Below are 16,345 nucleotides of genomic sequence, written 5' to 3'. Positions count from 1 at the left end.
AACAAGGGAATCAAAGGACTGATCTTGACATTTGGAAATGGGGCTACATTTGCAGTTGAAATGAGGTTATGATCCACCCTAAAATATCTTAGGAATACTTTTTCAAATTTAATTTTCAAATTTGATTTTCAAATTTAATTCCAAAGATATTGTGTGTTGGGCATCAATATTAGCTTCCCTCACTATACATAAATTTAAACAAGTAATGGTGATCTGTGTCAGGCAACACAAAGGGAAAATATTGTGCAATGGTGAAGAAGTAAAATTGTGGAATTGTATCTTTGTTTGTCTCATTTTACCCAAACTAATCCCAAAATCATTTTTCGTGGAGATATCACTGCAAAGATTGCACAAGTTGGCATATTTGAAGGGACTCACAAGAAATCACAAAGCATAATCATATAATACAATTTTCTGAAGACCAATGATACTGAGAACTGAGAAACAGAGTACAGGCAAGCACTGAAGGTTGAAGAGATGTCCAAACAATAGCCCCAGAGTGTCTGTTCACACAGACAAACAGGCCTCATCTCTATTTGAACCATCAAGATCAGCATGAGATAATTCTGGGCTTCGTGAAAGCTCAGGGAAGAAGTTTGCCATGAGGTATTCATGTCCCTCTGGTCAAGTCAGTTATGCTAAGTAAAAGCCAACAGTAAAAAAAAAAAAAAAAAAAATTCTTGGCATCATCAGGGGAGTTTGAGACTTTAAAAATACATCAAAAATTCCCCTGGTCCTGTCTTATGCAATGGTCACAACCCTGCATGACCAGAGTTAAGACTTTCCTATTGAGTAGTAAAATAACCCTTTCCTACACACTCCACTCTCTGACTCTTGGTCAAGACTAAATCACTCATAATCATTCCTTCTTCTGCAAGTTTTGCATGATTTATAGAACAGGTAAAATAACAGACCAAGTGCAAAGTGTTAATATCTTGTATCATCAAATAAAGAATTGGTATTGTTTAAAGAAGCATTTCAGCTAACCGAATATTCCACCACAAACTTAATCACAAACAAGCACAAGTTGGAGAACCATGTAATCTCCCTTGAATAGAGAAATTAAGATTGTATGAAAAGTATCAATTGGTAGATTTACTGTAACAATTAACTAATCCTAGTTCCTCCTCTAACCAATCAGATTTCATTGAATGAACATCATGGAAGACGTCAATTCCACTTCCTAATATATTTGATCATCAATTTAAGTATTATAGATTTTGTTGAAATCAAATTAATCCTACCAATTATAAATGATAATATTAAACCAAATAACAGTTACACTATTATTGATTGGATGCTCCCTTTATAACAACAATTACTTCTTGCTATCAATTTAATTTTCATTCAGACCCCTCATTTGATATAACCCTGGGTTTCCCACATCTTCCAGTTATCCACGTCCCCTGGATCAGGCTTCATTGCCAGTCCATTGACTATTGCCAAAACCTAAGAAAAGTCATACTATATCACTATAGTTATAACCCGGATCTTCTGGTACCTAAAGAACACCGTTCTTAACACACTGAGTGGATTTATAGTTTCCTTTTCAATAATCAGCTTCCATTCAGCCACTTTTCAGACTGAGAGATGAATCGCCACACAAGACACCATCTATACACCAAATAGGCACCGACCATAAATTGATCATAGGGAGGGACCCATTCAAATAGGAGGGTAAGTCACTCCACAAGAGGATCTAATGTAGGGCTCAAAGGCAAGGCAGTCACTTGTTAATGTGTGCAATGGGTTCCCTCTTTAACAAATCATGTGCTTATATTTCTAATTAGGAAAATAAATTTTCTGTTCATTTTCCTCCCTACTAGAATGATTATCTGATATATCCTGGGACTTATGGGTATTTCACATCTCAAAATAATGTTATATCCTTCAGTAAAAATAAAAGCAGTTTGAATAAATTCCAATAACAACCTAGCAATCACTTTGTAAACTGTACACTCTTTGCATGTTTGAGGCAATTTCCCAGTACAAAAGTCCACTGATGCATCCCCTGGTAGCCATTCTGGCATCCCTTATGGAAGGCATTACTAAGAAAGAGAAATTATTCTCCTGATTCTCTTTTTAGGAACAGAGAAGTATCACCCAAAAGAAATCTCAAAGTTTTTCTTGTCTCCCATTGGTCAAAATGTTGTCACATGCCTGCCCTTAAATTGATCACTGAAAGAGGAGGGCATTACCATAATTGTTTTAGACTAATCCAGGGTCACAACTATGGCTTGGGGATGGACCACACTTTCCCCAATACTGGAAGAAATGGAGTTTCCTTAGAAAGAAAGAATCTGGGAAATTGCCACTCTGTGGGTAACAGTGTCTGCCACACCTAATGGGCCTCCACTGACCACTCTCCATACATCTTTAATCAATCTCTCTCTCTCCCCTTGCCCCACACTTCCTTCTTAGCTCTATCCCCTGGCATTTCAACATATCAAGTTTCTCCCACCCCAAAAAAATTCATCCACATGCTAATGTTCCACTCAGTGACTAATTTCATTCTTGTAACAACTCTATGAAATAATGTTATCTCTATTTTGCATAAAAGGAAACTGATGCATGTGGAAGGTAAATAACATAGCCAAGCTCCCAAAGTTAGACAGGATTCAACAAATATTAGCCATCAGGATCACAATAGTAGAAAATGCAAAAATTTCTCTCAATTCATTTCAGAAAAGTATTTCTGAAAATACTTCTGAAAAAGCATGGTCTATGTATAACACACTCATTTTACCAATATTCTTCCCAATAATGTCAATTTATATAGGGCTCTTTTTCAGACTCTAGCAAGTGAAATGAAATACATAGAATCTTATAAATAGAAGAACTAGGTTTCACACCCAGGCTCATCGCTTTGATGTATTACTTCTCTGGGAACCTACCACACCCCATTCATGTAGAGGATGTCCCTGCTCCTCAGTCAGAACATCTACTTGGTCTTCCTTCCACTCTGCAGGCATCAGGAAATTTTCAGAGAGATAATTTCCAAGATAATGTTTAGGCAGATCTCTCAGATTGGAGCCAAAGGTAGGAAAGGAAGATAAAAAATGTCCTTTCTCTGTGGCTCTCCTCATGGTCACTGAGGCACCTGGGATCTGTCTGAGGAATGTGTCCTGCCTGCCACTGCTGGGAGAACCAGAGACTCTACATAATCCCCCAGGGTCTGTATCAGCACCCCCATGCCGATCATTCCCAGTGCATGAGACACATCACAGAACCAGTGTCTACCTGGTACCACAGCATAATTGTTAGAGCTCAGGTTTAGAATTAGATCCATTTGTATTTAAATCCAAGCTCTACCAAAGATTAGCTTCTCAGATCTTGACCAACGATGCTCATGGTGAACATCGACCTCTTTACACATAAAACACAATTAGCAGTACCGTCCTCTTGGGATTATATAAGAATTATATAAAATACCATACTTAGCAGAGTGACATTAATTTATTACTTGTCAGTCCTCATTGTGTCCGTTTTTCCTTTATTCCTACAACTTTTTCAGGGACTCCCAACTTCATTGTCAGAATTCTTTAGTCATGACAAATCAAATGTTCATTAAAAAAAAAAAAAAGATTTTAGAATTATAATTTCTAAAATTAGATTTTAGAAAGATATAGAATTATATGAATCAGTATTTGATACTTTAAATATATCTTCTCTACTTTTTGTATGTGCACAGATTCTAGCAACCAAAAGACAATGAAAACAAGATTGTGTGTGTGTGTGTGTGTGTGTGTGTGTGTGTGTGTGTGTGTGTGTGTAGTTGAAACAATTCTTGCCAGGAACCCAAACTGGTCACACCGTGAGTTTTGATACCTGCACAGGAAAAAAAACAGTCTTTGCTCTTTATCTGGTAGAATCCTACTACAGTCCACTGATAGGTATCATTATCAAGCCCTTTTTACAAATGTGGGAACTCAGATATAAAAAGGATAAGGAACTTGATCAGTGTCACAGAGTTAGCAAATAGAAGTGCCAGCAAAATTTTTCTCTTCAGCATGATTCAGATGTCTATTATTAAGAGCACCTTATCTAGCCTACAGGTGTAGACCACTGGGGCATTAGCATTAGAATAGCATTTTTCACTGGCTTAGAGGTTATCCTGTATCATCTTGTTCAACTCCCCCACCCCAAGAGTTCTGTGAGATAGGTATTATTATTTTTTTTTTACTTTAAATTTCAGGGTTTTTTTTTCTGATGTATGCTCTTCACTTTTATTTTTTATTTTTTTTTTAATTTTTTCAATTTATTTATTTTCAGAAAAACAGTATTCATTATTTTTTCACCACACCCAGTGCTCCATGCAATCCGCGACCTCTATAATACCCACCACCTGGTACCCCAACCTCCCACACCCCCGCCACTTCAAACCCCTCAGATTGTTTTTCAGAGTCCATTGTCTCTCGTGATTCACCTCCCCTTCCAATTTACCCCAACTCCCTTCTCCTCTCTAACACCCCTTGTACTCCATGATATTTGTTATGCTCCACAAATAAGTGAAACCATATGATAATTGACTCTCTCTGCTTGACTTATTTCACTCAGCATAATCTCTTCCAGTCCCATCCATGTTGCTACAAAAGTTGGGTATTCATCCTTTCTGATGGAGGCATAATACTCCATAGTGTATATGAACCACATTTTCCTTATCCATTCGTCTGTTGAAGGACATCTTGGTTCTTTCCATAGTTTGGCGACTGTGGTGCAGCCTCTTTGGAGAGCAGTGTGGAGATTCCTCAAGAAATTAAAAATAGAACTTCCCCATGATCCTGCAATTGCACTCCTGGGTATTTACTCCAAAGATACAGATGTCGTGAAAAGAAGGACCATCTGTACCCCAATGTTTATAGCAGCAAAGTCAAATTTTTTAATTTTATTCTTCTTATTCTATTTTTTAATTTTTCCTCTTTTCTATTTTAAAGTTCTTTAGTCATTTTACCTTATCAATACCCTTTCAAAAATCTTTAATTTTCATTATTATAGTCATATTTTATTCCTTCATTGTATTTAAACTTATTTTTTGTATACATATAGAGTTCTTTTTTCTTTAAAATTTTGGGATACCCCTAAATCTAGTGCATGGCTTTGTTCTGGTTTCCAGACTGATCATATTCTTTCCTCATTTTTTTTTTGCTTTTTTCAACCAAATTCTTATCTTATCAATTCCTTTTTTAGAATATTTCTTAATTTTCATTTTTACAGTCATATTCCATCCCTTCATTGTGTTTACCCATTGATATAGATATAAATATAGATATAGATATTCTTTCTTTAAAATTTCAGGAGGTAGTTTCTTCTAATAGACCAAAACGCACCCAAAATCAAGTGTGTGGCTCTGTTCTATTCACCCTCTAATATACAAACTTTTTTTTCTTTTTTTATTCCTTTCTTCTCCCCCTAATTTTGGGTCTCAGCTGATTTGATTGGTGTATATTTTTCTGAGGTCCTTGCTACCCTTTTAGTATTTTGTTCTCTCATTCATCTATTCTTATCTGGATAAAATGACAAGGCAGAAAAACTCATAAACAAAAAAAAAGGGATTGGCTATGGCTAGGGAACTAATCAATACAGACTTTAGTAATATGTCAGAGCTAGAGTTCAGAGTGACAATTATCAAGGTGATAGATGGGCTTGAAAAAGTCATGGAAGATACTACAGAATCCTTTTTTGGATAAACAAAATCCCTTTCTGGAGAAATAAAAGACCTGAAATCTAACCAAGTCTAATCAAAAATCTCTTGATTAGATACAGTAAAAAAAAATGGAGGCTCTAATTACTATGATAAATGAGGCAGAAGAGGGAATTAGTTATATAGAAAACAAAATGGTATACCATAAATAAGGTAAGAAAAAGAGAGATAAACAACTACTGGATCACACGGGGAGGATTTGAGAAATAAATGATATCATAAAGTGAGACAATATTAAAATAATTGGGATCCCAGTATAAGAGGAAAGAACAAGAACGGCAGAAGGTGTATTAGAGCAACTTATAGCAGAGAATGTCCCTAATTTGGGGAAGGAGAAAGATATCCAAGTCCAGGACACACAGAAAACCCCCTTCAAAATCAATAAAAATAGGTCAATACCCTGAAATAAAATAATGAAACTTGCAAATCTGAAAGACAAAGAGAAAATCTTCAAAGCAGCTTGGGACAAGAGGTCTGTAACCTACAAAGGTAGAAACATTAGATTGACCAAAGACCTATCCACAGAGACTTGGCAGGCCACAAAGGCATGGGTGTTAAATGAGAAAACTGCAACCAAGAATACTCTATCCAGCTAGGATGTCATTCAAAATAGAAGGAGGGATTAAAAAAAAAAAATCTTCCAGAACAAACAGAAGCTAAAAGAATTTGTGATCACCAAATCAGACCTATGGGAAATATTAAAATGGATTCTTTATTTTTTTATTTATTTTTATTTATTTTCAGCATAACAGTATTCATTATTTTTGCACCACACCCAGTGCTCCATGCAATCCGTGCCCTCCCTAATACCCACCACCTGGCACCCCAACCTCTCACGCGCCTGCCACTTCAAACCCCTCAGACTGTTTTTCAGAGTCCATAGTCTCTCATGGTTCACCTCTCCTTCCAATTTCCCCCAATTCCCTTCTCCTCTCTAACTCCCCATGTCCTCCATGGTATCTGCTATGCTCCACAAATAAGTGAAACAATATGATAATTGACCGTCTCTGCTTCACTTATTTCACTCAGCATTATCTCTTCCAGTCTTGTCCATGGTGCTACAAAAGTTGGGTATTCATCCTTTCTGATGGAGGCATAATACTCCATAGTGTATATGGACCACATCTTCCTTATCCATTCGTCCATTGAAGGGCATCTTGGTTCTTTCCACAGTTTGGCGACTGTGGCCATTGCTGCTATAAACATTGGGGTACAGATGGCCCTTCTTTTCACTACATCTGTATCTTTGGGGTAAATACCCAGGAGTGCAATGGCAGGGTCATAGAAAAGTTCTATTTTTAATTTCTTGAGGAATCTCCACACTGTTCTCCAAAGAGGCTGCACCAACTTGCATTCCCACCAACAGTGGAAGAGGGTTCCCCTTTCTCCACATCCTCTCCAACACACGTTGTTTCCTGTCTTGCTAATTTTGGCCATTCTAACTGGTGTAAGGTGGTATCTCAATGTGGTTTTCATTTGAATCTCCCTGATGGCTAGTGATGATGAACATTTTTTCATGTGTCCGATAGCCATTTTTATGTCTTCATTGGAGAAGTGTCTCTTCATATCTTCTGCCCATTTTCTGACATGATTATCTGTTTTGTGTGTGTGTTGAGTTTGAGGAGTTCATTATAGATCCTGGATATCAACCTTTTGTCTGTACTGTCATTTGCAAATACCTTCTCCCATTCGGTGGGTTACCTCTTTGTTTTCTTGACTGTTTCCTTGGCTGTGCAGAAGCTTTTGATTTTATGAAGTCCCAAAAGTTCATTTTTGCTTTTGTTTCCTTTGCCTTTGGAGACATATCTTGAAAGAAGTTGCTGTGGCTGATATAGAAGAGATTACTGCCTATGTTCCCCTCTAGAATTCTGATGGATTCCTGTCTCACATTGAGGTCTTTTATCCATTTTGAGTTTATCTTTGTGTACGGTGTAAGGAGCAGCCAATTACATAAGAAAACTATTAATCAAGATAAAAAGTCATATTGACATGAATACATTAATAGTAGGAGATCTTAACATGCCTCTCTCAGAAATAGACAGATCATCAAAGCAGAATCAATAAAGAAACAAGAGCATTGAATGACACCCTGGACCAGATGAACCTCATAGATAGACATTCCACCCTAAATAACATTCCACCCTAAAACATGCCTCTCTCAGAAATAGACAGATCATCAAAGCAGCATCAATAAAGAAAAAAGAGCATTGAATGACACACTGGACCAGATGGACCTCATAGCTATATACAGAACATTCCACCCTAAAACAACAGAATACTCATTCTTCTCACGTGCACAGGGAACCTTCTCAAGAATAGACCACATACTGGGTCACAAATCAGGACTCAACCGATACCAAAAGACTGAGATTATTCCCTGCATATTCTCAGATCTCAAGGCTTTGAAACTGGAGCTCAATCACAAGGAAAAGTTCAGAAGGAACTCAAACACCTGGAAGCTGAAGACCACATTGCTTAAGAATGCTTGGATCAACCAGGAGATCAAAGAAGAACTGAAACAATTCATGGAAACAAAGGAGAATGAAGACACTTTGGTCCAAAACCAATGGAATACAGCAAAGGTGATCCTAAGGCGAAAATACATAGTCATCCAAGCCTCTCTCAAAAAAAATTGAAAAATCCAGAACACAGCAACTGTCTCTACACCTTAAGGAACTGGAGAATCAACAAGAAATCAAACCAACTCCACACATAAGAAGGGAAATCATCAATATTAGAGCTGAGATCAATGATATGGAAACCAGAGATGCAGTAGAATGTATCAATGAAACTAGAAGCTCATTTCTTGAAAGAATCAATAAGATCGATAAACCACTGGCCACACTAATCCAAAAGAAAAGAGAGAAAGCCCAAATTTATAAAATTATGAATGAAAAGGGAGAGATCACAAGTAACAACAAGGAAGTAGAAACAATCATCAGAAGTTATTATCAACAGGTATATGCCAATAAGCTAAGCAACCTAGATGAAATGGATGCATTCCTGGAAAACTACAAACTCCCCAAAGTGAACCAGGAAGAAATTGACAACCTGAATAGACTGATATCTAGTAACGAGATTGAAGCAGTGATCAAAAACGTCCCAAAAAACAAGAACCCAGGACCTGATGGATTCCCTGGGGAATTCTACCAAACCTTCAAAGAAGAAATAATACCTATTCTCCTGAAGCTGTTTCAAAAAATTGAAGCAGAAGGAAAACCTCCAGACACTTTCTATGAAGCCAGCATTACCCTGATCCCCAAACCAGGCAAAGACCTTACTAAAAAGGAGAATTTCAGGTCAATATCACTGATGAATATGGGTGCTAAGATTCTCAACAAGATCCTAGCAAACAAGATCCAACAGCACACTAAAAGGATTATCCACCATGACCAGGTGGGATTCATTCCTGGGCTACAAGGATGGTTCAACATTCACAAATCAATCAATGTGATAGAACAAATCTATAAAAGAAGAGAGAAGAACCACATGGTCCTCTCAATTGATACAGAAAAAGCATTTGACAAAATCCAGCATCCGTTCCTGATTAAAACGCTTCAAAGTATAGGGATAAAGGGAACATTCCTGAACTTCATAAAATCTATCTATGAAAGACCCACAGCAAATATCATCCTCAATGGGAAAAAGCAGTATAGGGATAAAGGGAACATTCCTGAACTTCATAAAATCTATCTATGAAAGACCCACAGCAAATATCATCCTCAATGGGAAAAAGCTCACAGCCTTCCCGTTGAGATCAGGAACACGACAAGGATGCCCACTCTCACCACTCTTGTTCAACATAGTATTAGAAGTCCTAGCAACATCAATCAGACAGCAAAGAGAAATAAAAACTATCCAACTTGGCAATGAAGAAGACAAACTCTCTCTCTTAGCAGATGGCATGATTCTTTATATGGAAAACCCAAAAGACTCCACCCCCAAACTAATAGAACTCATACAGCAATTCAGCAATGTGGCAGGACACAAAGTCAATGTACAGAAATCAGTGGCTTTCTTATACACTAACAATGAAAATACAGAAAGGGAAATTAGAGAATCAATTCCATTCACTATAGCACCAAGAACCATAAGATACCTGGAAATAAACCTACCCAAAGAGGTAAAGGATCTGTACTCGAGGAACTACAGAGCACTCGTGAAGGAAATTGAAGAAGACACAAAAAGATGGAAGTCCATTCCATGCTCTTGGATCGGAAGAATAAACATTGTTAAAATGTCTATACTGCAAAGAGCAATCTATACTTTTAATGCCATTCTGATCAAAATTCCACCGGTATTCTTCAAAGAGCTGGAGCAAATAATCCAAAAATTTGTATGGAATCAGAAGAGACCCTGAATCGCTAAGGAAATGTTGAAAAACAAAAATAAAGCTGGGGCATCACGTTACCTGATTTCAAGCTTTACTACAAAGCTGTGATCACCAAGACAGCATGGTACTGGCATAAAAACAGACACATCGACCAGTGGAACAGAGTAGAGAGTCCCGATATGGACCCTCAACTCTATGGGCAAATAATCTTTGACAAAACAGAAAAAAATATACAGTGGAAAAAAGACAGTCTCTTCAATAAATGGTGCTGGGAAAACTGGACAGCTACATGTAGAAGAATGTAGCTCGACCATTCTCTTACACCGTACACAAAAATAAACTCAAAATGGGTAAAAAACTTCAATGTGAGACAGGAATCCATCATCCTAGAGGAGAACATAGGCAGTAACCTCTTCGATATCAGCCACAGCAACTTCTTTCAAGATATGTCTCCAAAGGCAAAGGAAACAAAAGCAAAAATGAACTTTTGGGACTTCATAAAATCAAAAGCTTCTGCACAGCCAAGGAAACAGTCAAGAAAACAAAGAGGCAACCCACCGAATGGGAGAAGATATTTGCAAATGACAGTACAGACAAAAGGTTGATATCCAGGATCTATAAAGAACTCCTCAAACTCAACACACACACAAAACAGATAATCATGTCAGAAAATGGGCAGAAGATATGAAGAGACACTTCTCCAATGAAGACATAAAAATGGCTATCAGACACATGAAAAAATGTTCATCATCACTAGCCATCAGGGAGATTCAAATGAAAACCACATTGAGATACCACCTTACACCAGTTAGAATGGCCAAAATTAGCAAGACAGGAAACAACGTGTGTTGGAGAGGATGTGGAGAAAGGGGAACCCTCTTCCACTGTTGGTGGGAATGCAAGTTGGTGCAGCCTCTTTGGAGAACAGTGTGGAGATTCCTCAAGAAATTAAAAATAGAACTTTTCTATGACCCTGCCATTGCACTCCTGGGTATTTACCCCAAAGATACAGATGTAGTGAAAAGAAGGGCCATCTGTACCCCAATGTTTATAGCAGCAATGGCCACAGTCGCCAAACTGTGGAAAGAACCAAGATGCCCTTCAATGGACGAATGGATAAGGAAGATGTGGTCCATATACACTATGGAGTATTATGCCTCCATCAGAAAGGATGAATACCCAACTTTTGCATCAACATGGACGGGACTGGAACGGATTATGCTAAGTGAAATAATTCAAGCAGAGAAAGTGAATTATCTTATGGTTTCGCTTATTTGTGAAGCATAACAAATAACATGGAGGACATAGGGAAATGGAGAGGAGAAGGGAGTTGAGGGAAATTGGAGGGGGAGGTGAACCATGAGAGACTATGTACTCTGAAAAACAGCCTGAATGTTTTGAAGGGACAGGGGGTGGGAGGTCGGGGGAGCCTGGTGGTGGGTATTATGGAGGGCACATATTGCGTGGAACACTGAGTGTGGTGCAAAAACAATGAATTCTGTTATGCTGAAAGGAAATTTTTAAAAAATTATCTAGACTACTATTTCATATAATTTGGAAAACTCCCCAAACACATTTTTCTTTTTTCCTTGTTACTATTTATTTATTTATTTATTTATTTTCAGCATAACAGTATTCATTGTTTTTGCATCACACCCAGTGCTCCATGCAATCCGTGCCCTCTCTAATACCCACCACCTGGTTCCCCCAACCTCCCACCCCTCACCACTTCTAACCTCTCAGATTGACTCTCTCTGCTTGACTTTTACTCAGTAGAAACAAAAAAAAAATTGATTTCTGGTTTTAAAAAATTATCGCAAAGATACAGATGTCGTGAAAAGAAGGGCCAGCTGTACCCCAATGTTTATAGCAGCAATGGCCACGGTCGCCACACCATGGAAAGAACCAAGATGACCTTCAACGGGAGAATGAATAAGGAAAATGTGGTCCATATACACTATGGAGTATGATGCCTCCATCATAAAGGATGAATACTCAACTTTTGTAGCAACATGGACCCGACTGGAAGAGATCATGCTGAGTGAAGTAAGTCATGCAGAGAGAGTCAATTATCATATGGTTTCACTTATTTGTGGAGCATAACAAATAGCATGGAAGACATGGGGAGTTAGAGAGGAGAAGGGAGTTGGGGGAAATTGGAAGGGGAGGTGAATCATGAGAGACTATGGACTCTGAAAAACAATCTGAGGGGTTTGAAGTGGCAGGGGGGGTGGGAGGTTGGGGTACCAGGTGGTGGGTATTATGGAGGGCACGGATTGCATGGAGCACTGGGTGTGGTGAAAAAAATAATGATACTGTTATGCTGAAAATAAATAAATTAATAAAAAAATTACAGTACAGTATGCTTTTATTTTCCACCTAAATGTAAAGGGTCCTTGGGAAGCATTTTCACTTCTGTTTGTAAGTTAACTTTTCTCCCCAAATAAAGCATCATTCTTTTTTACCTAAATAAATATATAAATAAACATGTGCATCTACTGTCACAGATTTTTATGAAGAATGACCTATGAAATCTATTAAGAAAAGCAGACACTCAAGATATTATGAAAGTCGACCAGACACAAGAAAATAATATTTCTCTTATAATCTTCTTTCACTCATTATAAAGGTAACCTATTGGATTTGAAGAAAAATTTGATAAAATATAATATTTAGGAAAATAAGATTTGCCCTACCTATAATTCAAGTAAGCACTATTAATCTTTATAATGTACTTTTTTCAGATACTTTTCTATATATATATACATAGATAGATATAGATAGATAGGTATATAGATATATTATGTCATTTTGGACATTTTGGGATTATAATATATAAACTGATTCATATTTTGTGGTTTGCACTTAATATTATAGTGGAAGAATCTTTTCACGCTATGAACTCTTCTTGTTATTAACTTCAATGTCCACCTGATATTTCCTAACTACAATTCACTTCATTATCCATCTTTATGCAGACATTTGGATTATGTTCACTTATTATCATAAAAAACTATGTAATACAACCTGTATGCATAATTTTTGTCCATATTTTTCATCTAAGATAGATTCCTACACCTAAGGAGTCCTGGACATGACCAATTATAAAACTCTTATTACATGGAGTCAAACTTTTTTCCAGAAGACTTTATAGTAACACATAGACACCAGCACTGTGTAATATAACTCTCATAAGCCTTTGTCAACCCAGATGTGCACAAACTCTTATTCACTATGGTTTTTTTTTCATTTATTTATTTTCAGCATAACAGTATCATTATTTTTTCACCACACCCAGTGCTCCATGCAATCCGTGCCCTCTATAATTCACTATGTTTATAGTAATCTACTTTCTCACTGTGGCAGGCAACCTACTCATAGTCATGACAATCAACACCAGCAGAGCCTCGGGCTCCCCCATGTGGATTTTTTTTTTCCTGTCTTTCTTGTCCTTCATAGACAGCTACTGCTCTTCTACCATAGCTCCCAAAATGATATTTGTTTTAGTCACTGAAAAGAAAACTACCTCCTTCTGTGGGTGCATGACTCAGCTCTTTGCAAAGCATTTTTCTGGAGAAGCTGAGATCATCCTGCTCATGGTGATGGCCTATGACCGCCTATGATGGCCTATGGCCATCTGCAAGTCCCTACACTACTGGATCACAATGAAGAGGAGAATGTGTGGGCCCCTGGTGACCATGGCCAGGGCTGGGAGTTTTCTTCACACTCTGATTCAATTCTTTTTAAGGTCTGGTTGCCCTTCTGTGGCCCCAATGTCATTGGCCACTTCAACGGTGACCTTTTTCCTCTCTTAAACTCTCTTGCACTGACACTCATATCTCTGAACTTTTTGTTGCCACCAACAGTGGGCTGATGCATCTGTTCTTTTTCTATTCTTATCACTTCCTATGTCCTCATCCTTTACTCCCTAAGAGCTCACAATAATAAAGGAGAGCATAAAACTCTGTCCACCTGTGCCTCCCTTATTACTGTAATTGTCCTATACTTTATATCCTGTATATCCATATACCTTTGGCCCATGGTCACCTTCCCCATTAACAAAGCAGTGGCAATGTTTTATACTATATTAATACCCATGTTAAGTCATTTAGTCTATACTCAGAAACTCAGGGGTGAAAAATGCCATGAGGAAGCTCTGGGGCCACAGAGTAATCTTGGGTAACAATTCCTGTGACTAGAGAAGAAAAAAAAAAACTTTATTCATCTTTTAAGAACAAGTGGAACTAATAGAAAAAATGATGGTCTTGAACTCAAAATATGTGAGTTTAACTATGTTATGCTCCCTGTGTTTTTTTTATTTCTTTTCAGCATAACAGTATTTATTGTTTTTGCACCACATCCAGTTCTCCATGCAATACGTGCCCTCCTTAATACCCACCTGTGATTTTTGTAATCTTTAAAGGTGCCTCTTTCACATCAGTGTTTGATTAAATGATGACCAATGTCTCTTCCAATTAGAAATCTCTCTGTATTTTTAAGTTATTGTTCAAAGGGAATTGCATATCAGCATATTATTGTCACAACCTATAGAAAATGTCTGAGTTTATGTATTCAGTGGAAAAATTCTCTGTAAGGTTCTGGGTATAGATTATATAAGAATTACAACAATTAAAATACATAAATGAAAGGAATAATAGCTAAATCTTTTGCTGAAAATTCATAGTTTCAATCCCAACTATGTAGCCAAAGTAGCTTTATTATAGTGAGAAATGAAGATCAATCAGAAATGAATGAGTTTTGAAAAATGAGAGACTCATTGAAGAATGAGGATTTATCCCAAAGTAAGATTACCTTGTTGCACAATTCCATGGGCACCATTTACACTGTAATCTGGGATAATCTTAGAATAAATTACTTTATCTTCCCAAAGCCAAAATGGAGTATAAAATTCCTCTAGGTACAGCCATAGAGCAATCTCACACATGATTCCTGAGAGACAACTATTGGAACATTTTTACTATCAAAGACATATTATCACTAATTCATCTCTAGTAGCAGTTATTATATGGATTTCTGCCTTAGCTAATAGGAACAAAACTATCTGGTACAAAAGAGAGAGTTAATGATAATTTAGTAAGTGAGACAAAGTCTACACATTCTAAAACACCCCTTCAGACCAATTGTCAGCAATGCAATGGGAAGTAATCTGAGATACAAACAAGTGCCAGTGTAAGAGAAAGAACTCAAATAAAAGATCCAGATTCAACCCAGGACAAAAGTTCTGCAAAAGAAAGAAAATCCATGAAAGCTTATCAATACCAAAAAATCAACAAAATACAAAGGAAAGCAGTAAGACAAGAAAACAGTGAGAAACAGAAAACAAAATGGCAAGACTAAGTCCTTCCCTATAAATAATTACTTTATATGTAAATGGGTTAAACTCAGTCAAAAGACATAGAGTGATTACATAGTTGTTTTTTTTTTAATACCACTCTATGCTATCTGCAAGAGACTCACTTAAGCTTTAAGAGCACATACTGTCTCAAAGAGAAGTGATGAAAAAAAGACATTCCATGTGAATGGCAACCAAACTATGGCAGAGACTACACTTATGTCAGACAAAATAGACTTTAAAACAAGAACTCTAACAAATAAGAACTTTATATGATAATAAAATGGTCAGTTTACCAGGAATATATAATAATTATAAATATTAGGCACCCAACATCAGAATACCTAAATATATCAAGCAAATATTAACAGACATAAGGGTAGAAACAGAAAACAACACAATAATAGTAAGAGACTTCACTACTCCACTTTTGAAGATGGTGGAAGAGTGGGGAACTCCATTTCAACTGGTCCCCTGAATTTAGGTAGATATCTACCAAGGCACTGTGAACACCCACAAAATTAGCCTGAGATGTAAGATTTTATGTCTGGATCTCTACAGGGACAGGGGATCATCAGTTGAAAGATACAAAGGATGGAGTTGGGATTGCATGGACAGATGTTGAACAATAAACAGAAGGGGGAAGAGAACACCAGAAGCTAGCCATTGGAAATAATACCCCAGCACAAAAGTGCCCTGCACCTGGGGACAAGCAAAAGCTTGGAGAGCAGCAGTGGTGGGAGGGAAAAGGACTGGTAACAGCACTCAAACAGAATATAGGTGCTTAAGGGGCAAATTTTGGGACTGGGCAGCTATAGGCATGGACCCAAGCCCACAGACCCAGAGAAGGGGCTTCCCTCCACCCGCTGCCCACTGCCCACTGCCACTGCCCAGAAGGAACTGGTTTGGACCTGTGCCCTCAGACCTAGGGCCAGTCATTCTACCACCAGGTCTTGGG

At 37.5% G+C, this 16,345-nt stretch overlaps 1 pseudogene; it reads left to right on the top strand.

Annotated features, from left to right (window-relative positions):
• The first annotated feature begins 13,366 nt into the window (after positions 1 to 13,366).
• Positions 13,367 to 14,233, top strand: LOC116599267 (annotated as a pseudogene).
• Positions 14,234 to 16,345: the final 2,112 nt, after the last annotated feature.

This window comes from Mustela erminea, chromosome 9 (assembly GCF_009829155.1).
Source record: "Mustela erminea isolate mMusErm1 chromosome 9, mMusErm1.Pri, whole genome shotgun sequence".
NCBI lineage: Eukaryota > Metazoa > Chordata > Mammalia > Carnivora > Mustelidae > Mustela > Mustela erminea.
Note: the sequence above shows the minus strand (reverse complement) of the source record. Positions and strands in the feature narration are given on the sequence as shown.